The sequence below is a fragment of the Lontra canadensis genome, unplaced genomic scaffold, assembly GCF_010015895.1.
Source record: "Lontra canadensis isolate GAN:19392208 unplaced genomic scaffold, GSC_riverotter_1.0 scaffold3, whole genome shotgun sequence".
Classification (NCBI taxonomy): domain Eukaryota; kingdom Metazoa; phylum Chordata; class Mammalia; order Carnivora; family Mustelidae; genus Lontra; species Lontra canadensis.
In genome coordinates, this window is record NW_022630997.1 from 9,854,006 (window position 1) to 9,879,349 (window position 25,344).

A 25,344-nucleotide genomic window follows, 5' to 3' on the forward strand; every position below is an offset into this window, starting at 1 on the left:
ATGCCCGCTCAGGGAAAAAGCCATGTGAGGGCAGAGGGAGAAGATGGCCGTCTCCGAGCCAGGAAGAGCAGTCTCACCAGATACTGACCCTATTGGCACCTTGACCTTGGACTTCCAGCCTCCAAAATGTGAGAAATTAATGTTATTTGAGTCATGCTGCCTGTGGTGTTCTGTTATGGCAGCCAAAGCTGACTGGGACACACGGCAGGTCAGATCTCGGCACCAGAGGGTTGGATGGGTATAAAGCTGGTGACAAGGCAAGTGGACCCAAAGTCTGCATGTTGAAGGAGAGGCAATCCCAGATAGAGGCTCCAGGGCTTTTAAAACATGAAATTGCCTCTCATTTCCTGGGCAGAGCTGGTTTTATTGACTGCTGGGTGCAGTGGCTCTGGGTTCATGGGAGTCAGCAGAATCCAGGACGCAGTAAATGTGTCCAGACCACAAGGATCCTTGTGTTCTGTGTTCCCTGCGATCCAGCACACGGTGGTCCTAAATAAAATGTGACATATAGTTAAATTGGAGAGAATCATAATAAAGCAGTAAAGCTAAAATCTGTTATTTTAAATCATAGTATTACCTGACCCAAACTTCCTTTGGAAGCCCATTGAAAGATCTGTTGACTCTTTATCTACATTAATAGAAGATGAACTGTCAGACGTGCACATTGGAGCTTCTGTAAGCAGCAGCAGGCCAGGCTGTGAGGGCGTCTCCCCCACCCCTGACCTCCTTCTTCACTCTGGCTCTGCCAGTGGAAAGCATGCTGTCTTTCCAGAGAAAGAGCCACCGTCTTGGATGGACAACATCTTCTATCATTTTCAGGGAATGGCAGCCAAAGAAAGACAATAAATCTCAAGAAGCCTCAGAAAATACATTTGTGTGGGCAGAAGGTCTTTTGTGGCCTTAGGGCTGCTTTTGATTGTATTTGCCTTGTTCACTAATTTCACCTCTGTTGAGAGCTGTTACAGGTGAAACAGCAACTGTAAGGGATTGGCTTTGGGGGCCGGAACTGGAAAGCACCTTTCTGGAGCTACACGTCAGTCTCACACCATAAAGTCTCGTGGATAACATAGTCCTTATAGGGGCGCTTCGTTGGCTCAGTCAGTTGAACGCCCGACTTTTGGTTTCAGCTCAGGTCATGATTTCAGGGTCCTGGGATGGAGCCCTGCATCAGGCTCTGCACTCAGCAAGGATTCTGCCTGAGGGCCCCTCTCCCTCTGCCCTCTCCGCACACTTGCGCACACTCACGTGCACTCTCTCCCTCAAATAAATAAATAAATCTTTAAAAAGTAGTGCTTACGGATCCATGAGAATTCCCTTCAGGAGACCCCCTTGGCCACAGATGGCACTACAACCACACGACCTCCACCCCCAATTCTCTAGCTTTACACCAGAGAAAGCAGCCACATTCTGATAGTCATGGGTGCTTAAGGCTTAAAACAAACAAACAAAAAAAAAAAACAAAAAAACACTTTGTAGGACCCCTGGGTGGCTCAGTCAGTTAAGCACCGGCCGTCAGCTCAGGTCATGATCCCAAGTCCTGGGATGGAGTCCTGCATTGGGCTCCTCGCTCAGTGGGGAGTTTGTTTCTTCCCTTCCCTCTCCCCCTGCTTGTGCATGCTTGCTCTCTGACAAATAAATAAATGAAATCTTAAAAAAATACACTTTATATTTTAGAATAGCTTAAACTTAGAGAAAAATTGCAAAAATAGTGCAGAGACTTTCCATAGACCTCACACCCAGTTTCCCCTATTAATAACATCTTATCTTAGTATGGTGCATTTGTTGCAGTTAATGAACCAATATTGATACTATTATTAAATAAATGCCATATTTTGTTCATATTTTCTTCTTTTTTTAAGCCAATGTCCTTTTTTTCTGTTTCAGGATCCCACTGAGGATACTACATTACACTGAGTGGTCGTGTCTCCATAGGCTCCTCTTGGCCAGGCAGTTTATCAGACATAACATGTTTTTGATCACCTTGACATTTTTGAAGAGTATTGGTCAGGAATTTTATAGAATGACCTCCATTGGGATTTATCTGATGTTTTATGATTTTCCAGTTTTCTCTCTTGTGATGTCACTCTTTTCCCCTTCTCTCTACCATACTCTTTGGAAGGAAGTCACTTTGCATAGCCCACCCTTAGCTGGTGAGGGACTTGTTCAGTCTGATGAGGGTGCAGTGGCTTAGTTTTTATGAGCTGAATTCCACTCAATCCAGGACAACTCTCTATTCGAAAGAAGCCTGAAGTGAATCCCCTGGAAACTCAGAAATTCCCCTTTTTCTGTGAATAGCTATGGGTCTCAGAAAAGTGTTGAATAAGAATGAGCATAAGTTTAGACTTGCATTTTGGAGTGGGAATGTTCACAGTTCTTCACAATAGTTCAAGAGTTCTGCTCCTTATGTGTGAGGTTCTTTATTTTAAATGTGAGTGTTAGTTTTGCTTTAGGGTCAACAGGCTTTTTTTTTTTTTTCTTCTTCCTGAAATTCAGTCTTTATGTTGGCATTTTTTTTTTTTTTTGGTATGCCAAATCATTTCTAGGTTATTGTGCTTCTGCTTAAAATCTAAATGTATCTGTAGCACATACTTCAAAATAAAAAGTATTTCAGTTTCTTTCTTTCTTTCTTTCTTTCTTTTTTTTTTTTTTGGAGATTTGGAGTGTTGCTGCCATGCGAACAGGACTGGTACTAAAATGAGCCAATTTTTGTAGTTACTGTGAGGGAAAATGAAGGGTGCATTATAAAAAAAATTCAAGTTGTTTTAGTAATCATACAAAATTTGTTATGTTCTGTTTCCATATTCAATTTGTCCAACTTGGAGTCTTTCGCCGCCTTTATTTTAAAGAATATTTCGATAGAGTCTTTTGTCAGCAAAGGCCGAGCAAAGAAGAAAATACTGACTATTCTGCCAAAAGTCATAAATGGGTCAGTAAGTTATTTGCTGTAAAGATGCAGTGAAGTCTTTGCCCCACAAAACAGCTGTCTACCAGAGAAGGCGAAGCTATGGCCTGGGCATAGGGTGTAAATGCCTGCTGTGGGCCCCGTCATTTGCTGGCTTGTGGCAAGAGCCTTTTTTTTTTTTTTTTTTCCTGTTCTATTTGGGCAACAAGTGGTTACTGAGCTGGCTTATTTGAAATTGCTCCTTGGATTGATTGTGGGCTTTCCTGACTCCCTAGCCCAGGTAAAATCCTCCCTTTACAAGCTCCCACAGTACTTTCAACCTCCTTATCCTGTTACACTTAACAATTGTGAATACATAGTCAATACTGTGAGCGTTTGGTGTTTGCTAGCTCATCTGCTGGGCTCTGAAGGTCCTGAGAGCGGGGAACACATGTTTATAGTTCACAGGATAGCAGTGATTTATGGCTCCTTCCAACTCGAATGCTCTGTACCTACAATATTCAATACCGTAGCCACCAGCCCCATGTGGCTATTTAGATTAAAATTACGTAAAATTAAATAGATGAGTGATTCAGTTCCTCAGGTAGTTGGTAGTTTCTGCATTACAAGTACAGTTATGAAATGTTGCCATCATTGTGGACAGTTCTACTGGACAGTGGAGTTCTCGGTCTTGTTTGACAGATCCTGGTGGTGGCGGATCCCTAGGGATAGGATGGGTTCTAGAGTTTTGTGTTCATCTCATTGTCCTTGTCTAGAACACAGGAGCAATGAGGAGATGGACTGAAAGATTTATCTGTTCTTCACAGTCTTTGCAGAAGACCCACAGAGAAACGCCCTCTGTACTCCTTACTATACAGAAGGCAAGACCCAGGGGTTAAGCACAGGTGTGTTGGATCTGGGTAACCTGGGTTTGAATGTTCTATTACTTACTCCTCTGAGCTTCCACTTCCTTATCCATAAAATAAGGGTAATACTAATGTCTCCCTCATAGCAATGTTGAGGTATTGATGTAGTACTGCTTAAATCTCACTTAGCAGGTTCCTGGCACACTCTGAGTGCTCCCATGTGTCAGCTCTTGGTATTAATTTCTTACTTCTTTGTTATCTACCTTAGAAGCCCCATTCATGTTTCAAGAATCAGACCACATATCTTAAAAAAATATGTTCTGACTTGCTGTCCCCATCCCACTCCATCCTCTATCCTGCACTGTGCTCACTCCAGAGCCCAAGAACCCTTTATTTTAGCTCTTACTTCATTGCACAGTCTTTTCTCTCCCCTCAGAAGGCTATGAACATCTTGAGGACAGGTTCTGTGCCTTGTCTTTGGATCTGCAGAGCCAGTGTCTTGTCCATGCTGGCTCTCAGTGCTTGTGAGCTCCTCATGGGAGGTTACAGAATGTCAGTATGCAGCTTTAGCAGGGATGAAGATGTGTACCCATAGGTTGCCAGGGCAGGGTTATTTTGGGGCTAGGTGTATGGTGATTGTTAGTTTCTAGGTGAGTATTTGAAAACTGTATCTTGCCAACTGAGCCCTCACTGGCAAGAGATCTGGTGCTATGATCTGAATGCTTATGTCACTCCCTCCTCCGCCTAATCCATATGTTGCAATCCTAATAGCCAAGGTGATAGTATTAGAGGTGAGGCTTTGGGGAGGTGATTAGGGAATAGAGTAGAGCCCTTATGAATGGAATTAGTGCACTTATAAAAGACAACTCCAGAGACATCCCTCACCCCTTCTGCCATGTGAAGATCCAATGGAAAGGTGGTAACCGTGAACCAGGATGTGAGCTCTCACCAGACTGAATTTGTCGGTACCATGCGCCTGGAATTCCCAGCCTCCAGAATGGTGAGAAATAAATTTTTGTTGTTTATAAACTACCTAGTTTATGTTATTTTGTTACAGCAGCCTAAACACACTAAGACATCTAGTAACACTGATCCAAACAGTGGTGTTAGAGCCAAATCCCAAAGGATACCAACAATAAGGTGAGTTAATTCTAGCTACTTGAAATGATTGCAAATGTAAAAAAAGAAAATGCAACAAAGTACTAACCGATAATTCTTTTTATTAAGATTTATTTATTGGGGGCACCTGGGTGGCTCAGTCATTAAGCGTCTGCCTTTGCCTCAGATCATGATCCTGGGGTCCTAGGATGGAGTCCCGCATCGGGCTCCCTGCTGGTTGTGAAGCCTGCTTCTCCCTCTCTCACTCCCTCTGCTTCTGTTCCCTTTCTTGCTATGTCTCTCTCTGTCAAATAAATAAATAAAATCTTAAAAAAAGAAAAAAGATTTATTTTTTTGAGAGAGAGAGGAGAAAAGGAGCATGAGCAGGAGGTGTGAAGGGAGAGGGAGAGAGAATCTTAAGCAGACTCCATGGCGAGTATGGAGCCTTACGTGGGTCTTGATCTCAGGACCCTGAGATCACCACATGAGCTGAAACAGTCAGACGCCTAACCGACTGTGCCACCCACACGTCCCAGCTGATAATTTTTTTTTTGATGAAAAAGATCTTGCTACTGAAAAGCTGGCATTAGGGGTAAACACAAGAAAATAAAAATGTGAAGGTTTTAATTTTTTTTTTAAATCTGCTAAATTTTCTGCTTTTCCAAGAGTGACAAGCATTGGGAGTAGGACCCATTTCCATTTATTATCTTCTCATTTAGGATTTCAGAACAGCTGTCATTGGACATATTGTTCTTTCTAGGAGGATTACTATCTCCAAAATTAAGAATATGTCATTTAACCTGGAGGAAGGATATGCAATTTTGAACCTTAGTTTTTCATGTAAAGAAGGTTGTTTTCCTGCCTCTTTTACTGCTCAAAATCCCTAAACTTGATTATCAAGCAGAGAATTTTCTAGAAGGACTAAATTTTAAAAATACAGTCACCAGAAATTTCCATCAGAATTTTTCTGCTAACCAAGAATCTTTTGCAAAATGTTTTCCTTTTACACAAGACAACTTGAATCTCCCTTGTTTCTGATCATTCAGGATTACTTGGAAATTTTTACTGTAATTGTCAACAAGAGTTTGCATGAAACCAGATTTCATGCTTTCACTTTGAAGTTTAGCTCTCAACATCTAGTTTTTTTTTTTTTTTTTATTCTTTTTTTACTTCCTTATTACTTTGCTTAACCCCTTCTCAGAGAAGTCCTCTTTTCTACTTGGTTTGGATGCCAGAGAATGTGGGGAACATTAACTCATACAAAAATATTCCTAATTCCCTTCACTTGTTATATAAGGAAAATTAAACTACTATTTTTGTAAAAGTGTTTTATCACCACCGGGTAAGGATTTTTTTTTTCAGTTGAATTATTATTATTATTAAATTTTTTAAAAATTGAGGTATACATATAACATTTATTAATAATATATTAATTATATATCTATAATAATATATAACATAATGATTAGATATTTGTATATATTGTAAAAGGATCACCACAATAAGTCTAGTTAATGTTTATCACCATTCATTGTTTCAATTTTTTTTTTCTTAGCCACAAGTTAAATTTGATGGTAAAGGCAATGAGGCTTCCAAGCAAGGAATTCCAAAAATCCCTAGTCTTTAATTTATAGACAAATTTAAAAATTATAAACAAATTAAATGGTTTAGTGTTTTTAGGCTCTGATACCCTATTTTCTTATAAATGATGAATCCTTGGGGGCACCTGGGTGGCCTCAAGGTGGGCCCTGTGTGGGTAAAAGCCTCTGCCTTTGGCTCAGGTCATGATCCCAGGGTTCTGGGATCAAGCTCTGCATTGGGCTCTGTGCTCTGCAGGGAGCCTGCTTCCCACCCCCCAACCCCTGCCTGCCTCTCTGCCTACTTGTGATCTCTTTCTATCAAATAAATAAATAAAATCTTATAAATGATGAACCCTTTTAGAAAAAAGCAAAACCCATTATAAGCCAATCTCAAAAAACTCCCATTACCACACAGTTTTTTTTAAATGTTTGATGTCTTTGTATAATTTTTACTGTATTGTACTACACTATATTTAATAAAAGTAATTTTCTAAAAATCAGAGATAGAAGTAATCTATCTCTGGATAGATTCGGTGGATCTAATCTCATTGAAAATCACACCATAATTTAATTGTGGTGCACGTTGTAAAATTACAAACTAAGTTGAATTTACAGTTTTACTAATTCAAGACAGGGAACTGATCTGAAAAGACTAAGAGTCTATACAGTGGAATGGACATATTTGGGTGGACACAGGTGAAGCTCAGAATCTCAGTCCCCTGGGTCTCTTTGAGCCTCACTTGTTAGAAGATGTGACCTTCCTTCCTGGGTCTGAGAAGTTCAGCTTTTTCTTACTTGAAGACCTTGTAATAACCTTACCAATTCCTTCTGTTAAATTAATTCTGTTGAAACAGAATGTGGTTTTAATTTTCCCAACAGGCTTCTGAATGATGTGTTATCCTAAAACACCCTAAACCATCATTTTATTCTCCTTGAAAATAGTTTCATGGGCTGGGAAAAAAATTTATCATTAAGATTACCCTTTGTCTATGTAACCATTGGCTTTTATTTCTACCTTACTATCTACCAGATGACACTCTGATTTTTAGTTGACATTTTATTTATTTATTTATTTATGAGAGAGACAGAGCGTAGGTGGTAGGGAGGGGCAGAGGGAGAGGGAGCAACAGACTCTTCTCTGAGCAGGAAGTTCATTGCAGGGCTCCAACCCAGGACCCTGAGATCATGACTTTAGCTAAAGGCAGTCATTTAACCAACTGAGTCCCCTGCGTACCCTTTAGTTGATGTTTTAAAAAGAACATAGTGTATTAAAAATATCTGCTCAATTTCTTAAATATGGAGACCATATTTACATGTTATCATGACATCTCATTAAAAGTATCTGGTTGATAAAAGACTCTTAATCTCACAGAACAAACTGAGGGTTGCTGGGAGGAGGGGGGTCGGGAGAGGGTGGTGGGGTTATGGACATTGGGGGGCGTGTGTGCTGTGGTGAGTGCTGTGAAGTGTGTAAACCTGGCGATTCACAGGCCTGTACCCCTGGGGCTAAAAATACATGATATGTTTATAAAAAAATTAAAAAATTTTAAAAAAGTATCTGGTTGATGTTATAATGACACCTCACAATTTATAGTGTGTGTGTGTGTGTGTGTGTGTGTGTATTCCTTTGATTTTCACCAACAATAGCAATCATTGGTGAAGCCAGCTAGTTAAAACCAAGCTTTGGTCTCCACCTACTCCTAAACCCGAACTTTCTCCGTGTCGTTACCACCAATATTCTAGTTACATAAACGTCAAGCTTAAAATCAACTTTAACTTCTTTATCTGATGAGCTGCCAAATTCTGTTCCATTTCTCAAATGTTTGTTGAGTCCCTATGCGATAAGCTCTCGTTACCTCATTTTCTTTGTGTGTATCTGTTTCCTTTTTCCTCATCCTGCCATGGGTTTAGTACAGAAACTGCCTCTGAAACAAGCTATATTCTCATTTGCACCTTTCTGCTCCCTGTTATTTCATCATGGTGGTCTCCCTACCACACCTGACTCTTCCTCCTTGTGCCTCTCCAGATTACCTTTGCTGACAGAATTTTAAGGCAATCTCTCTGAAGATCCCATATGTACTTTGTGCCATTAAAAGACTATTAACATAGCTCAAAACTTTGGTAAAGAGAAAAGTAGCACAACATGTCTCATCTGACCTTCTTTGTTGACATTCCTGTATCTGAGGGACACAAACAGTTGCGTAACCGGAGTTGGGTAACACAATGATCACATTGTTCTTTACAGAAAGTAATTTTTTCTAGTCTTAATATTAAGGATGATATTTAATGAGGTAAAATATATTTACCATGCCATATGAAAAATATATACACATTGACATAAGTAATAATTGTCTCCTGCCTCAGCTGTTCATGATTTTGACAAGGTAATGCACACCTCACTGGGTCCTGCTGATGGCATCTCTGAGTATCTTTATTTAAAAGAGCTGGAAGCAACAAGGCTGGTGTTGATTTTTTGTTAACGAAGAAAAAGATCCAAGGCTGGGCTGACCTTTACTTATCCAGAGCCTGTTTTAGTTTAGCAAAATTCAATCTGCCTGAGATGAAAAGAAAATTGACTTTCTTATTTTCATTGTCCTATCCCTCAGGGAAAAATAAACTGAAAAGGTGAACGCAGCTGTCTGATCATCACAACGGGCTGGCTCTGCCTTGCAGCTGGAGATGCATGGGAAATTGAAATTTACAACAACATGGGCACTGCCCCTCCTCTGAAACAGGTCACTGTAGTTGTATTTGTATTATTGGTTTTTGCTTTACATATTCACATTTCTGCCCAATCAGTTCCTTATAGAAAACTCTGTGTGGCTCAGAAATCAGAGTTTCATTAAACATGGGTAGGTAGCCCAAGGCATTAATCAGATAAATATTCTATCACTTGGGAAATCTCTCTCTTTCAGGTTATCTTTTACCTCTTCCCCTCCCCCTTATCCCTGTCCTTCCCCTCCCCCTTATCCCTATCCCTCTCCTGTACTCACAGAGCCTGTTAGAGCCCAAGAGTGAAGCAGGATCCTGCCAATCATAACTTTTGCTTCTAAGATTTTTCAGGAGATGGTGCTCAAAGTCCTGGAGCAGGCGCAATTCTCTTCCTGAAGGCACATCTTCTGTGTCTTCCCAAGACTCCTGATCCTAAGAGTAGTTCTTTTCTGTAGGCAAGAAACAGTTGTGGTTCTGTGTATATATAGTGGATAAGAGGCTTTGGAGTAAAACGTATCGGACAGTTCTGCTCTGTCACTCATCAGGTACATGATCTCTCAAAGGCTCAATTTCCTCACACACATACCACACAGGGATGGCTGAGGATGTAATGAGATAAACAAACTGAAAAGAAATTATAGAATACCTGTGTTATTGAACCCCAAGTTCCACTGCCTGTCACTTGAAAGGCTAATACTCAAGAGACAAGTTTTGATTGGAAAGGAATTTGAACTTTATTCAGGAGTCCAGCAACGTGGGGAGAAGGCAGACTCTTGTTTAAAAGCCAACTCCAAGGCTTCTGCCTGGCCCAGGGTTGCTTTTTGTTTTTTTAAAGGAATTTAGGATAGTTAATCACTGAAGGGAGGACAGTAGGCTGTAACATTTCTTGATCATGGACAGACTTGGTAGTGCTGGCTGTGGTCATTGTCTTAGCTTGGGCGCTGTGTGAGGGGGTCCAGTGTGTGCTTCATGAAGTCCTTTCTGCAAAGGAGGGCAAGGTCTACAGATGCACAAAGGGAAGTTAGTAAAGTCAGTTGTATGGCCTTAAAAAAGGAAAACATTTTGCTAAACAAAATTGCTGGGCTAATCAGAAATCTGAGGCATCTTCAAAGAGAGTTGCTGGACTCTGTGGCGTGGGAAACTTCTGGTCCTTCATTCTTCAAGGCCAAGGGTCTGTAAATCTCAAAGAAAGCAAATTAGTTCTGTTATGGATCAAGGCACTTAGGTCAGCAAGTAAGGAGTGTGTTATCTTGTACCAAGATAACACTTGCCTTGCTACTCCTGCAGACATCACTTGGAGTTGCTTGCTAAATAGAGATTCCTAGGCTCTCTCTCTTAACTTGGATGAGTCAGGGTCTCTCTGCTTAATCCATGTGAAGTATACTTCCCATATGGTTTTGATGGGTAGTTAGACTTGGAAGCTGGATGGGCTTGGAAAAAGCTGAGGGTCTTGAACTTCTACTCTCCTCATTCATCCACTTCCAACATTTAACAGGAAAATCCCTTCTGTAATGTCTTCAATAAGTGCACTTCTAGCATCCATTTAAACACCTCCAGGGACAGCAAAATCACTGTTTTGAGTTTGGGGTAGCCTTGTTCATATTTGGCAACTTTCAGAATGCTTCTAGTACTCAACCAAAGACTCTCTTTTCCCCCCATTGATGCTAATTCTACTCCTGGGGAAATAGGATAGATTATCCTTCTTCCTATTTGACAGTCTTTCAAATATTTGAAAACACAGTCCATGTCCCCTAGAGTGCTCTCTTCTCTAAATGAGCACATTTTGCACCAAAGTCCCAGTTCTCAAGTTTCAAACACTGCTTAATCTAACCCTTGCCAAATGTATCCCATGGCTAGATTCCCAGTTGCTGTACTTATCCTGTCCTCCCAGAGTTGACTTGCCTTTGAAGTTTACATTCCTCATTCCCAACCACTCTTTCCCTTGGCAAGAGTAGACAAAAGATGCTCTTTTGTAAGGTGCATCAAAAGGAATATAACATTCTTTTATTTTGTTTTCCATCTCTTCAAATATAACACAATCTACTCAAAACCAAAACTCTTAATACAAAAATATAAGATTTTTAGTTGTAGGACTCTGATAGGGATAGGAGACTGAGACAACATCCAGCCCAACTTCTTTCCATCAGACCCATTTTAAAGATTAGATTGGTAAAGTCACTATGGATAACAGTATGAAGATTCCTTAAAAAATTAGAAATAGAACTACCATACCATATAAACCAATAGTTCTGCCTCTGGGTATATATCCAAAGGAAATAAAATCACTATCTCAAACAGATATCTGTACCCCTATGGTCATGGAGGTATTATGTACAATGGCTAAGACATGTAAACAAGTGTCCATAAATGGATAAATGGATGAAAGAAAATGTGGTAAATAGGTACAATGGAATATTATTCAACCATAAAAAAGAAGGAAATCTTGCCATCTGTGACAACATGGATACATCTTGAGGACATTCTGCTAAGTGAAATGAGCCAGACAAAGAAATACAAATACTATATGATCTTATTTGTATGTGGAATCTAAAAAAAGCAAATTCATAGAAACAAAGAACAGGTTTGTGATCTGCAGAGGTGAAGGATAGGATGTGGGGAAATGAGTGAAGGGAGTTAAAGGGTATAAACTTCTAAATATGAGATGAATAAATTCTGGGATATAATATAACAGCATGGTGACTATAGTTAACAATGCTATATTATATGTTTAAAAGTTCTATGAAAATAGATTTTAAATGTTCTCATGACATATACAATTTGTAACTATGTGAGGTAATGAGTATGTTAATTAACCATATTATGATAATCATTTTGCAATATATAGATATATCAAATCATTATATTATGTATCTTAAATTTGCACAATGTTGTTTATCAATTATATTTCAATAAAGCTGGAAAAAAGATCAGAAAATGGTGACACTAGAAGGCTAATTAAATTATCCAAGTACAGATGTATATAGTATCTACCTCCTATCTCCTAGTACAAGGCATCTTTTTAACAGTAAGACTTTATAGTTTTATTTGCATATGTCTCAAGCCAGGGGTTTCTTTGACCTGTTTTATTGATCTGCAAAATTTTATTTATTTATTTTTTTAAATACAGGCCAATATTTTAAAAAAATATTTCACATAAAACTATGAATTCATGGATTCTCTTGAAATATTGGAAATCTTGTTATTCTTGGCCTGCATTGCTACATTGCAACAATGGGACTGACCTCCTTGGAGCCTGGTGCCCGTTGCATCCAATCATCTGCTTGTCCTCTATAGACATTTGCATTTGCCATGATTTCACTGGGATAATATCATGTACTTTATAGGCATTTGCATACCTACCTTTTAACATGAACCCTTAGGTCAACGTGCGCAACAGGTAAAGCTGGTATAATCCTACTTACACATCTTAGATGCATGTAGAAGGGATACCTGGATTAGACAGTGACCGAGGAGTGAAGTTCTTCTGGACTTCTGGGGTCAAATTCCCTGGCTTCAAAACACTCAATTTTGTCACTTAAAGTTGTATAACAATGGGCAAGAAACACTTCTGAGGCTTGATTTCTTTAACTTTAAAATGAAGGTGTTGATATTGGCAGTGTCTACTTCATAGCACCGATGAGCACAGTAAATGAGAAAATATAAGGAAACTCTTGGCAGCATGCTTAAAACCTTAGCTCAACAAGTACTTTGTGCAGACCGGGAAAAAGAATCTAGGCCTTCAGACATTGAATGCCAGTCTCTTCCCATTGGGTTCCGTTGCCACACCCAACCTGGCTCATGTGTTTTTCTTGTCCCCAGTTCCTGGAATATCCCAAACTGAAGGTCTCACAGGGCCACTGAGGGGCTGCTGAGGAATACTAGATGAGCCATTGAACTTCTCACCATCCTGCTCCAGCTGAACAAAGGTAATCACATCTCATGCTTTCCTTGATGAATCAATGGCCATGGGATGGCAGTTGATGTCCTTTTTATATGCGCCAAGAGCCTTGCACAATTGACTGGCCACCTAAACATGTGGCTTTACTTCTGCTGAATCATCAACCTGGAAGTTTTATCTAGGCAGAAACTTAGGCCAGTTAATCATCCCCAGATGCAGAAGCAGCCAGGTGTGGCAAAACTCCTTTTCTCTACAGTTCTTCCCCACATCCCCCCAATTTTAGCCTTTCTCCCAATGTGGTTCTTGAATCACCTGCCTTAGAATCACTTGGGACTTTTTTTTTTTTTTTTTTTTTTGTAGAAAAAGTTGGGGAGGGGGCAGAGAAAGAGGGGGAGAGAGAAACTTAAGCAGGCTCCATGCCCAGTGTGGAGCTCAGCACAGGGCTTGATCTCACAACCCTGAGATTATGACCTCAGCTGAAATCAAGAGTTGGATGCTCAACTGTCTGAGCCACCCAGGTGCCCTCTTGGGACACTTTTACAAAGGCAGATTGCTGAATTTATTCAAGCTCAGATGAAACACTCTCTTGGGGGTAGGGCCCAGGAGTCTGCCTTTTAAAGGGCACCCTTGATGACACTGAAGTTGGAGGATTACTGAACAGATGGATCCAGGAATCAGTGTTTGGAGAACTATGACAACTTGAGAACCACTGTAGAATTGAGAGAAGAACTGAAGCAATTCCTATTAGCACGAACTAGGTCGAAGGGCGGATACCAAATGATGGGCCCGGCCCCTTACAGGTGTGCAATTTAGACCCTAAACATGTAAAAACTTAAGAAACGTAGGAAAACAAGAAATTACAAGAGTAAGTATTTATATGGGTAAGCCTGATGGTAAATGCTGTAGGGTTTCATGAAATAGGTCATCAGTATAAAAAAGAAGGACCTCAGAAAGAGGTGATATGATTGAAAAGGAGGTGATATGGTCAGGGTTTGGACGAATGGCTGGAGATTAAAAAAGTATTTTAAAACTGGGGGCAATATGAGCAAATGTGAGGGCATGGTAACAAATACAGTGTGTAGAGGTGTTTGATGGAGAATTGGATGTGGATTGGGGGTAAAGAATTTGTAATTTTATGTTGTTACTTTTTTTTTTTTTTTAAGATTTTATTTATTATTTACTTGTGAGAGAGACAGAGAGAGCACAAGCAGGCAGAGTGGCAGGCAGAGACATAGAAAGAAGCAGGCTCCCTGCCAAGCAAGGAGCCTGATGCAGGACACCATCCCAGGACTTTGGGATCATGATCTGAGCCGACTGAGCCACGCAGGTGTCCCTATGTTGTTACTTCTAAAAGGAGTCAAGAGAAGACCTGAGATGCTGGGTCTCAAGGCTGCATTCTGAAATCTTAGATGAAGATTTCTTGATCTATCTAGAAGGTACCCAAGTCATTCTAGAATAGGGTAGTTTTCTGGAACATTTGGCACTGGGTCTCTTCTTCCTGTCAAAGACTTTCACCCAGAAAATGTGGACCAGCTCTACTTTGGGAAGGTGATGATAAACTGAACTAAAACTAAATGCAGCATTTGTGAGAAAACCCAAAACCTTGTACAAAGAGGAGAAAGAAGTAAAAAGGAGGGAAAACAAAAGCCAGAGATCTACTTTCTTTCACTTATATTTTTAACCTGGCCTCAAGAAGTCACTCCCTTGTTCTGAAAACCCAGGTGGTACCTCTACAGTAATCCACACACACTGCAGGATTCACCCACCATGCTTAGCTTCCCAAAATACTGCTGTTGACATGGGAACTGGCAGCCTCATTCATTTTCAATAAGACTAAAACGTAGAATCACATTTTTTTTTCTGGTTGCACTGAATTATTGAATTGGATTATTCTTGTTTTTTTTTAAATTTATTATATTATCTTTTAAAAATATTTTCAATTTTTTCCCACTTTGTTTGTTTGTTTATTTATTTATTTAACATATAATGTATTATTGGCTCCAGGGGTATAGGTCTGTGAGTCATCAGACTTACACACTTCACAGCACTCACCATAGCACCTACCCTCCCCAATGTCCATAACCCAACCACCCTCTCCCTAACCCTCTTCCCCAGGAAACCCTCAGTTTGTTTTGTGAGACTAAGGGTCTCTTATGGTTTGCCTACCTCCCGATCCCATCTTGTTTCATTTTTTCCTTCCCTATCCCCCCAAACTCCCCACTTTGCCTCTCAAATACCTCATATCAGGGGGATCATATGATAATTTTCTTTCTCTGATTGACTTATTTTGCTAAGCATAATACCCTCTAGTTCTATCTCTGTCGTCACAAATGGCAAGATTTCATTTCTTTTGATGGCTGCATAGTATTCCATTGTATATATATACCACATCTTCTTTATCCATTCATCTGTTGATGGACACCTAGGTTCTTTCCATAGTTTGGCTATTGTAGACATTGCTGCTATAAACATTCGGGTGCACATGCTCCTTTGGATCACTACATTTGTATCTTTAGGGTAAATACCCAGTAGTGTGATTGCTGGGTCATAGGGTAGCTCTATTTTCAACTTTCTAAGGAACTTCCAGGCTGTTTTCCAGAGTGGCTACACCAACTTGCATTCCCACCAACAGTGTAGGAGGGTTCCCCTTTCTCTGCATCCTCACCAGCATCTGTCATTTTCTGACTTGTTAATTTTAGCCATTCTGACTAGTGTGAGGTGGTATTTCATTGTGGTTTTGATTTGTATTTCCCTTGATGCTGAGTGATGTGGAGCACTTTTCCATTTGCCTGTTGGCCATCTGGATGTCTTCTTTGCAGAAATGTCTGTTCATGTCCTCTGCCCATTTCTTGATTGGATTCTTTGTTCTTTGGGTGTTGAGTTTGATAAGTTCTTTATAGATTTCAGATACTAGCCCTTTATCTGATATGTCATTTGCAAATATCTTCTCCCATTCTGTCATTGTCCTTTGGTTTTATTGACTGTTTCCTTTGCTGTGCAAAAGTTTTGATCTTGATGAAGTCCCAGTAGTTCATTTTTGCCCTTGCTTCCCTTGCCTTTGGCAATTTTTCTAGGAAGAAGTTGCTGCAGCTGAGGTTGAAGAGGTTGTTGCCTGTGTTCTCCTCAAGGATTTTGATGGATTCCTGTCTCACATTGAGGTCTTTTATCCATTTTGAGTCTATTTTTGTGTGTGGTGTAAGGAAATGGTCCAGTATCATTTTTCTGCATGTGGCTGTCCAATTTTCCCAACACCATTTGTTGAAGAGACTGTCTTTTTTCCATTGGACATTCTTGACTGCTTTGTCAAAGATTAGGTGACCATAGAGTTAAGGGTCCATTTCTGGGCTCCCTATTCTGTTCCATTGATCTATGTGTCTGTTTTTGTGCCAGTACCACACTGTCTTGATGATGACAGTCTGAAATTGTGATGCTACCAACTTTGGCTTTCTTTTTCAACATTCCTCTGGCTATTTGGGTTTTTTTCTGGTTCCATATAAATTTTAGAAGTATTGTTCCATTTCTTTGGAAAAAAAAAAGATGGTATTTTGATAGGGATTGTATTAAATGTGTAGATTGCTTTAGGTAGCATAGACATTTTCACAATATTTGTTCTTCCAATCCATGAGCATGGAACATTTTTCCATTTCTTTGTGTCTTCCTCACTTTCTTTCCTGAGTACTTTATAGTTTTCTAAGTATAGATTCTTTGCCTCTTTGGTTAGGTTTTTCCCTAGGTATCTTATGGTTTTGGGTGCAATTGTATATGGGACCAACTCCTTAATTGCTCTTACTTCAGTCTTGTTTTTGGTGTATAGAGATGCAACTGATTTCTGTGCATTATATCCTGACACTTTACTGAATTCCTGTGTGTGTTCTAGCAGATTTGGAGTGGAGTCTTTTCGGTTTTCCACATAAAGTATCATATCATCTGCAAAGAATGATAGTTTGACTTCTTCTTGGCTGATTTGGATGCCTTTAATTTCTTTTTGTTGTCTTATTGCTGAGGCTAGGACTTCTGGTACTATGTTGAATAGCAGTGGTGATGATGGACATCCTTGCTGTGTTCCTGACCTTAGCGGAAAAGCTCTCAGTTTTTCTCCATTGAGAATGATATTCACTGTGGGTTTTTCATAGATGGCTCTGATGATATTGAGGTATGTACCCTCTATCCCTACATTTTGAAGAGTTTTGATCAAGAAAGGATACTGTACTTTGTCAAATGGTTTTTCAGCATCTATTGAGAGTGTCATATGGTTCTTGTTCTTTCTTTTATTAATGTATTGTATCACACTGATTGATTTGTGAATGTTGATCCAAATTTGCAGCCCAGGAATAAATCCCACTTGGTCGTGGTGAATAATCCTTTTAATGTACTGTTGGATCCTATTGGCTAGTTATTTTGGTGAGAATTTTCACATCTGTGTTCATCAAGGATATTGGTCTGTAATTCTCTTTTTTGATAGGGTGTTTGTCTGGTTTTGGGATCACGGTAATGCTGGCTTCATAAAATGAGTTTGGAAGTTTTCCTTCCATTTCTCTTTTTTGGAATATTTTAAGAATAGATATTAATTCTTCTTTAAGTTTGGTAGAATTCCCCTGGGAAGCTGTCTGACCCTGGGCTCTTATTTGTTGGGAAATTTTTGATGACTGTTTCAATCTCCTTACTGGTTATGGGTCTGTTCAGGTTTTCTATTTCTTTCTTGTTCAGTTTAGGTAGTTTATATGTCTCTGAGAATGCATCCATTTCTTCCAGATTGTCAAATTTGTTGGCATATAGTTGCTCATAATATGCTCTTATAATTGCTTGTATTTCTTTGGTGTTGGTTGTGATCTCTCCTCTTTCATTCATGATTTTATTTATTTGGGTCCTTTCTCTTTTCTTTTTGATAAGTCTGGTCAGGTGTTTATCAATCTTATTAATTCTTTCAAAGAACCAGCTCCTAGTTTCGTTGATTTGTTCTACTGTTTTTTGGTTTCTATTTCATTGATTTCTGCTCTGATCGTTATAATTTCTCTCCTCCTGCTGGGTTTAGACTTTCTTTGCTGTTCTTTCTTCAGGTCCTTTAGGTGTAGGGTTAGGTTGTGTATTTGAGACCTTTCTTGTTTCTTGAGAAAGGCTAGTATCGCTATAAATTTTCCTCTCAGGACTGCCTTTGCTGTGTCCTATAGATTTTGAACAGTTGTGTTTTCATTATCATTTGTTTCCCTGAATTTTTTCTATTCTTCTTTAATTTCCTGATTGACCCATTCATTCTTTAGTAGGATTCTCTTTAACCTCTATGTACTTGGGTTCTTTCCAACTGCCCTCTTGTGATTGAGTTCTAGCTTCAGAGCATTGTGGTCTGAAACTGAAGGGAATGATCCTAATCTTTTGGTACTGGTTGAGACCTGTTTTGTGACCCAGGATGTGATCTATTCTGGAGAACGTTCCATGTGCACTAGAGAAGAATGTGTATTCTGTTGCTTTGGGATGGAAAGTTCTGAAAAATCTGTGATGTCCCTCTGGTCCAGTGTGTCATTTAAGGCCTTTATTTCCTTGTTGATCTTTTGCTTGAATCTGTCCATTTCAGTGAGGGGTGGTGTTAACGTCCCCTGCTATTATTGTATTATTGTCAATGTGTTTCTTTGATTTTTTACTAATTAGTTTATATAGTTGGCTGCTCCCATGTTAGGGGCATAGATATTTAAAATAGTTAGATCTTCTTTTTTGACAGACCCTTTGAGTATGATATAGTGTCCTTCCTCATTTCTTATTATAGTCTGTGGCTTAAAATCTAATTGATCTGTTATAAGGATTGCTACCCCAGCTTCTTTTTGATGTCCGTTAGCATGGTAAATTGTTTTCCACACCCTCACTTTCAATCTGGAGGTATTTTTGGGTCTAATATGAGTTTCTTGTAGACAGCATATTGATAGGTCTTATTTTTTTCTCCATTCTGATACCCTGTGTCTTTTGATTGGGGCATTTAGCCCATTTACATTCAGGGTTACTTGAAAGATAGGAATTTAGTGCCATTGTATTGCCTGTAAGGTGACTGTTACTGTATATTGTCTCTGTTCCTTTCTGGTCTACTACTTTTAGGCTCTCTCTTTGCTTAGAGGAACCCTTTCAATACTTCCTATAGGGCTGGTTAGGTGTTTACAAATTCTTTTAGTTTTTGTTTCTCCTGGAAGCTTTCTAACTCTCCTTCTCTTTTCAATGATAGCCTGGCTGAATATAGTATTCTTGGGTGCATGTTTTTCTCCTTTACTGCTCTGAATATATCATGCCAGTTCTTTCTGGCCTGCCAGGTCTCTGTGGATAAGTCTGTTGCCAATCTAATATTTTAGCATTTATGTCACAGATGGCTTGTCCCGGGCTGCTCTCAGGATTTTCTCTTTGTCACTAAGACTTATAAGTTTTACTATTAGATGACAGGGTGTGGACCTATTTTTATTGATTTTGAGGGCAGTTATCTGTGCCTCCTGGATTTTGATGGTTGTTCCCTTTGCCATATTGGGGAAATTCTCTACAATAATTTGCTCCAATATACTTTCTGCTCCTCTCGATCTCTCTTCTTCTGGAAACCCAATTATTCTAATTTTGTTTCATCTTATGGTATCACTTATCTCTTGAATTCTCTCATGGTCCAGTAGTTGTTTATCTCTCTTTTGCTCAGCTTCTTTATTCTCTGTCATTTGGTCTTCTACATCACTAATTCTCTCTTCTGCCTCCTTTATCCTAGCAGTAAGAGCCTCCATTTTTGATTGTACCTCATAAATAGCTTTTTTTATTTCAGCTTGGTTAGATTTTAGTTCTTTCATTTCTCCAGACAGGGTTTCTCTAATATCATCCATGCCTTTTTCAAGCCCAGCTAGCACCTTGAGAATTGTCATTCTGAACTCTAGATCTGACATATTACCAATGTCCATATTGATTAGGTCCCTAGTCTTTGGTACTGCCTCTTGTTCCTTTATTATTTATTTATTTATTTATTTATTTTTTTGTGGTGATTTTTTCTTCTTTGTCATTTTATTCAGATAAGAATATATGAAGGAGAGAGTAAAGTACTAAAAGGGTGGCAAAGACCCCAGAAAAATGTATTTTAACCAAATCAGTAGTGACCCAAAACCAGGGGGAGAAGAAAGGGGATAAAAAGAAGTTTAAAAAAATTAAAAAAAAAAAAAATATATATATATATATATATATATATATATATATATATATATATATTAGACTGATGAATAGAACAGAGCCACCCACTTGATTTTGGGTGTATTTTGGTCTCTTAGAAGAAACTACCTCCCAAAAATTTTTAAAGAAAGAAAAACTTTTATATATACAAAAATAAGGGTAAACACTATGAAGGGATGGAATATGACTGTAAGGATGAAAATTGAAAAGCAATTCTAAAAAAAGGAATTGATAAGTTGGTTGGAAAAGAAAGAAAAAGAAAGTGTCTAGAATTTGCTCAGGCTGAAGACTAGAACAAAGCCCTGTGCCAGATTTAGGGTATATTTTGATGTATAAGAAGAAATTGTAGCCCAAAATTTTTTTAGAAGAATAAACACTATATGTATACAGAAAATAAAGTTATATACAATGAAGTGTAAAATATGACTATGATAATGAAGGTTTTAAAAGATTTTTTTAAAGAAAGATATTGTTAAGATAGACTAGTTAAAAAACATTAAAAGATGAAAGAGGAAAAGTTAGAGAAATTAGAATAAGAAAAAAATAAAAAATTTAATTAACTTTGCAAGACTAAAGAATCATGGGGAGAAAGCATGAGTTCCATGCTTTGCTTTCCCCTCCTCTAGAATTCCACTGTTCTTCTTGATCATTGAGCTTGGTTTTGGCTGGATGTTCTTGCTGATCTTCTGGGGGAGGGGTCTGTTGTAGTGATTCTCAAATGTCTTTGCCCAAGGCGGAATTGTGCCACCCTTGCCAGGGGCCGGGATAAGTAATCACCTCCCTGACTGCTTCTGTAGAGTTCTGGAGGATGGGAATGAAAATGGTGGCCTCCCAATCCCAGGCCTGGAGGAGCTGAGAGCTCAGGGCCCCACTTTTCAGTGTGCCCTTGGAGAAAAGTGCTCAATCCCTTCTGTCTCCTTGGTCTCTGGCTGTGCTCTGAGCTTACCCAGTCTGTGAGAATGTGTCTCTGTCTGTGGCACACAGTCCCATTTGGAGTCTCTAAATGCAGCAGATTCCCCCCTCCAGAGAAGGAAGGTGAGTCTCCCTGGATTTGCCGCTTGTGGGGTCCTTGCTTAAAGAGCAGTGATCTGAGTGTGCTATGGATCACAGTTTAAGGTAATCCTGAGATGAGAGCTCACTCCTTGGTTCCGTCTCTGTAGTCAGCTTCCCTTCTCTGATACCTGTAAGCTCTGTATACTCAGACACCCCCAATCCTTTTGAGACCCCGCAGGACCTGAGACCACACTGTCCCCGTGAGGGCTCCACCCCCACTTAGCCTCTGGAGCAATGCTCCTCAGTGGAGCAGACTTTTAAAAGTTTGAATTTTGTGCTGCGTTGCTCCACCGCTTGCTGGGAGCTGGCCCCTCCCCCCCGTGGTCTATCTTCCCATCACTTTGGATTGACTTCTCTGCACGTCCTACCTTTCAGAAAGTGGTCGATTTTCTGTTTCTAGAATTGTTACTCTTCTTCTCATTGATCTCTTGTTGGGTTTGTAGGTGTTCCGAACAGTTTGATAACTATCTAGTTGAACTGCTGTGATCTGATGTCATCTCAGTGTGCTACTCCTCCACCATGTTGACTGCTTTCCTGGATTATTCTTATGCTAAATCCCAGATCACTTGGAAAATCCATACAATACTAACTTAATGTTTTTTTTCTCTCTCCATCTTGGAGCATTAGAGACATAAACCTTGTCCTTTCTATTTCCATATCCTAGCCAGGATCATATCGTTCATTTATACTACTCAGGGATGGCACTAGATGGTAAGCTAGGATCATAGAAGGTATGTGTAGAGAAACCCATTTAGCCTCTAAAGAATTTTCTTGGGATTCTCAGTATAAGATGTCCAAAGCAATTGAAAGCGCATGCGATATGGGAGAGTCGCCTGGTGGCTGTCTTGTAGCAGGGCTAAATATACCACTGCTAGTGGAAGGCATGAAAGCAGCTGTCTCAGGTGTGGGTGTGAGAATTGTGCTTGGTTCTAGATTTACACCAAAACTGTAACTCAGGAAATTCATCTATGTGTTAAGAATGGTAACAATTTATTTATTTTTTTCTTTTAGCTGCCTAATTTTCATTTCTTTTTCTTTTGGTAGAGAATAGTCCCATTTTCCTCTGGAGGTCCCCAGCTCCCTACCCTCAGAGAGTGTGTTTTGGATGAATCTGATCAATTCCTACTCCAAAGGTGGGCATCTGACTTCAGGTCTGAGCCAATCAGCACACTCCAATCCCTTGGCCACAAAAAACCTGGATACTATGATAGTCATAGAACCAGTGTGAACCAACAGAAACTAGAACTTGACTGAGTTGATTACGAGAGGGACATGTGTGTCTTTTCTCCTGGAATAAACAGACGCTGCCTGAAACTTCTGCAGCCATCTTGCCATGATGAGACAAGAAAGGGTCAACACACAGAAAGGAGGCTGCAAGGATGTCATTTGACTCGTGAGTGAAGCCACATGGGGTGATAACCATGACCCTTGGACTTTTTATTTTCATGAGAAAATGAAGTCTTATTATGCTCAAAGCATTTATGGTTGGGTTGCATGCTGAATTTTTTTTAAAGTCAAGAGCATTTTCTTCTTCTCATGCTAATCAGCCATGTTAGAAATACTACCTCTTTGTTTTATATTGATTCTCAGTGGATCAATATAATCACACTTTAGTTCTAAGCTCTTTTAAGCTCTCTCAAATTCTTTTCTAGCTAATGTGCTAATAATAAACACTTAGAGACATGGGCAAAGCTGCTCATTTAAAGAACCTCACAGTTAAATCTCATAATAAATCAAGGCATCTTCTTGTAAATTGTTAGCCACTCTAACTTAAGGGCTTTGTAGATTCTGTTTTTCATCTGTTCAAGCAAGCACCACTCCTAAGACTTATTCATGTTTGATCTTTGGCTGGTGTTTCTCCTGATCTCCCAGCCATTGATTACCCACTAATGGAGGTATGGAATGGTACTCACTTATTGAAACATACAACATTAATTTCCCTAATCTTCAGGGTTCCTCACAGAATTACACCCTTTGTATGTCATTTTGCTCTTTCATGTCAAACCATGTCACAGAGGCTTTATGTTTGTGAATCTTAAGGCTGTGGCCATAAACCAAATTATAAAATGGGAATAAAATAAATGCTCACAATGATAACATCATTTTTCCCTCTGGTATTATTGCCTCTTGAAGTTTGTGTCACAGAAGCCCATGGGGGATAAAAGAATATAAACAGAATTGGTTAAGTCATGTTTTATGCTTCAGAGGGGACCAGCCTCAGTAAAATTGTAGAATGTCCTCAGCATTTACTTGGCAAATAGGTCACAAGTGACTTGTCCAAGAGCAATTTCAGTGGTGTGACTGAGGCTTGACTGCAAAGGATTGAGAATGTGGGGGATGTCAAAGTGGGTGGTTCATGAAGTTTTGTTGGTGGAAGGAGGAAGGTAGGAGCTCACTAGAGAAGGACGTAAAATATCTAGAAAGAAATTTCTTTGTTTCAAATTTCTAAATAGGAGTAGCTTGGACTTATTTCTTGGCTAAGGGTAAAAAAAGATACTTTGAAAATATGGGGATTGTGAGGCTGAGAAAGAAAACATGGAAGGACTTTTGACAGGCAAGGTAAGGGAGAATGACAGAGGAAGCCTCCAAGACATGATGGACAGGGATAAATCACTCTGAGATTTGTGTTGAATAGGCTCAAGAGATCAGAAGAGGACTAGAAGGTCCTGAAAATGTGGAACCCAATGATAACTGAGAGGCAGGCAGCATCAAAGGGCTTGGTGGTACATAAAGAGCACAAGGAATAAAAGATAGACAATTTAGACTTCATCAAAATTAAGAACTTTTGTGCAGCGAAGGGCATTAACAAGAAAGTGAAAAAAACTTCCCAAGAATGGTAGAAAATATTTACAAATCATGTATCTGGTAAGGGTCTAATCTTCAGATTATATAAAGAACTTTGACAACTCAACAACAAAAAGACAAAGAACCCAATTAGAAAATGGGCAAAAACTTGAATAAATGTACTCTAAAGAAGATAGACAAATGGACAATAAACAAATGAAAGGATGCTCAATATCTTTAGTCACTAGGGAAATGCAAATCAAAACCATAAGATACCAGTTTATACCCACTAAATGTCCATCATCATCATCATCATCATCAAATGTAAAATAACAAGAATTGGTGAAAAGAAAGAGGAACATTCATACACTTCTGGTAAGAGTGTAAAATGGTATAGCCACTGGGCAAAACAGTTTGGCATTTCCTCAACAAGAATAGAATTTTATGATCTAGCAATTCCATGCTTAGGTATATGCCCAAAATAATTGGAAACAAGCCCTCAAACAAATTCTCGCATGTGAAAGTTTATAGGAGCACTATTTACAATAGCCAAGAAGTAGAAACAACCCAAATGTCCATCAGTGAACGAATGCATAGAGGAAGTGTGGTGTATACCTATATGGCAATTTTACTGATCCATAAAAAGGAATGAGGTACTGATAGGGTGCTATAGTGTGGATGAACTTTGAAAACATTATGTTAGGTGAAAGAAGCCAGACACAGAAGGTCACATATTGTATGATTCCATTTATATGAAACATCCAGAGTAGGCAAAGTTACAAAGTCATAGGGAAGATTAGCAGTTGTCAGGGATTGTGGAGAAGGAAAAAGGAATGGGGAGTGACTGCTTACTGGGTATGAGATTTGTTTTTTGAGGTGATGAGATGTTTTAGAACTAGGTAGAGGTAAGAGGTGCATGACATTGTGCTAAATGTCATTGAATGCTCACTTTCATTTTATTTATTTTTTAATATTTCAGACAGTCTGTTTGTTTTATAAGATTTTGTTTATTTATTTGAGAGAGAGAGAGAGATAGAAAGTGAGAGAGAGCATGAGAGTGGAGACGGTCAGAGAGAGAAGCACACCCACCTTGGAGCTGGGAGCCTGATGTGGGACTCGATCCTGTGACTCCGGGATCATGACCTGAGCTGAAGGCAGTTGTTTAATCAGCAGAGCCACCCAGGTGCCCTGAATATTCACTTTTAAATAGTTGATTTAATGTTATGTGTATTTCACCTCAAAGAAAAGAAAGAGGTGTGGTACGGTCAATGCTCCTGGGTCCCTATTGTCTCCAGCACC

General features: G+C 39.3%; 1 long non-coding RNA gene across 1 annotated transcript in view; it reads left to right on the plus strand.

Moving 5' to 3' along the window:
* The first annotated feature begins 4,842 nt into the window (after positions 1-4,842).
* LOC116880994 overlaps positions 4,843-25,344 on the plus strand; it is a 45,235-nt gene continuing 24,733 nt past the window's right edge. The window contains exons 1-3 of the long non-coding RNA XR_004385318.1: positions 4,843-4,887; positions 9,032-9,160; positions 12,957-13,063. This is a non-coding gene — a long non-coding RNA (uncharacterized LOC116880994). The remainder of the gene's footprint in view (positions 4,888-9,031; positions 9,161-12,956; positions 13,064-25,344) is intronic.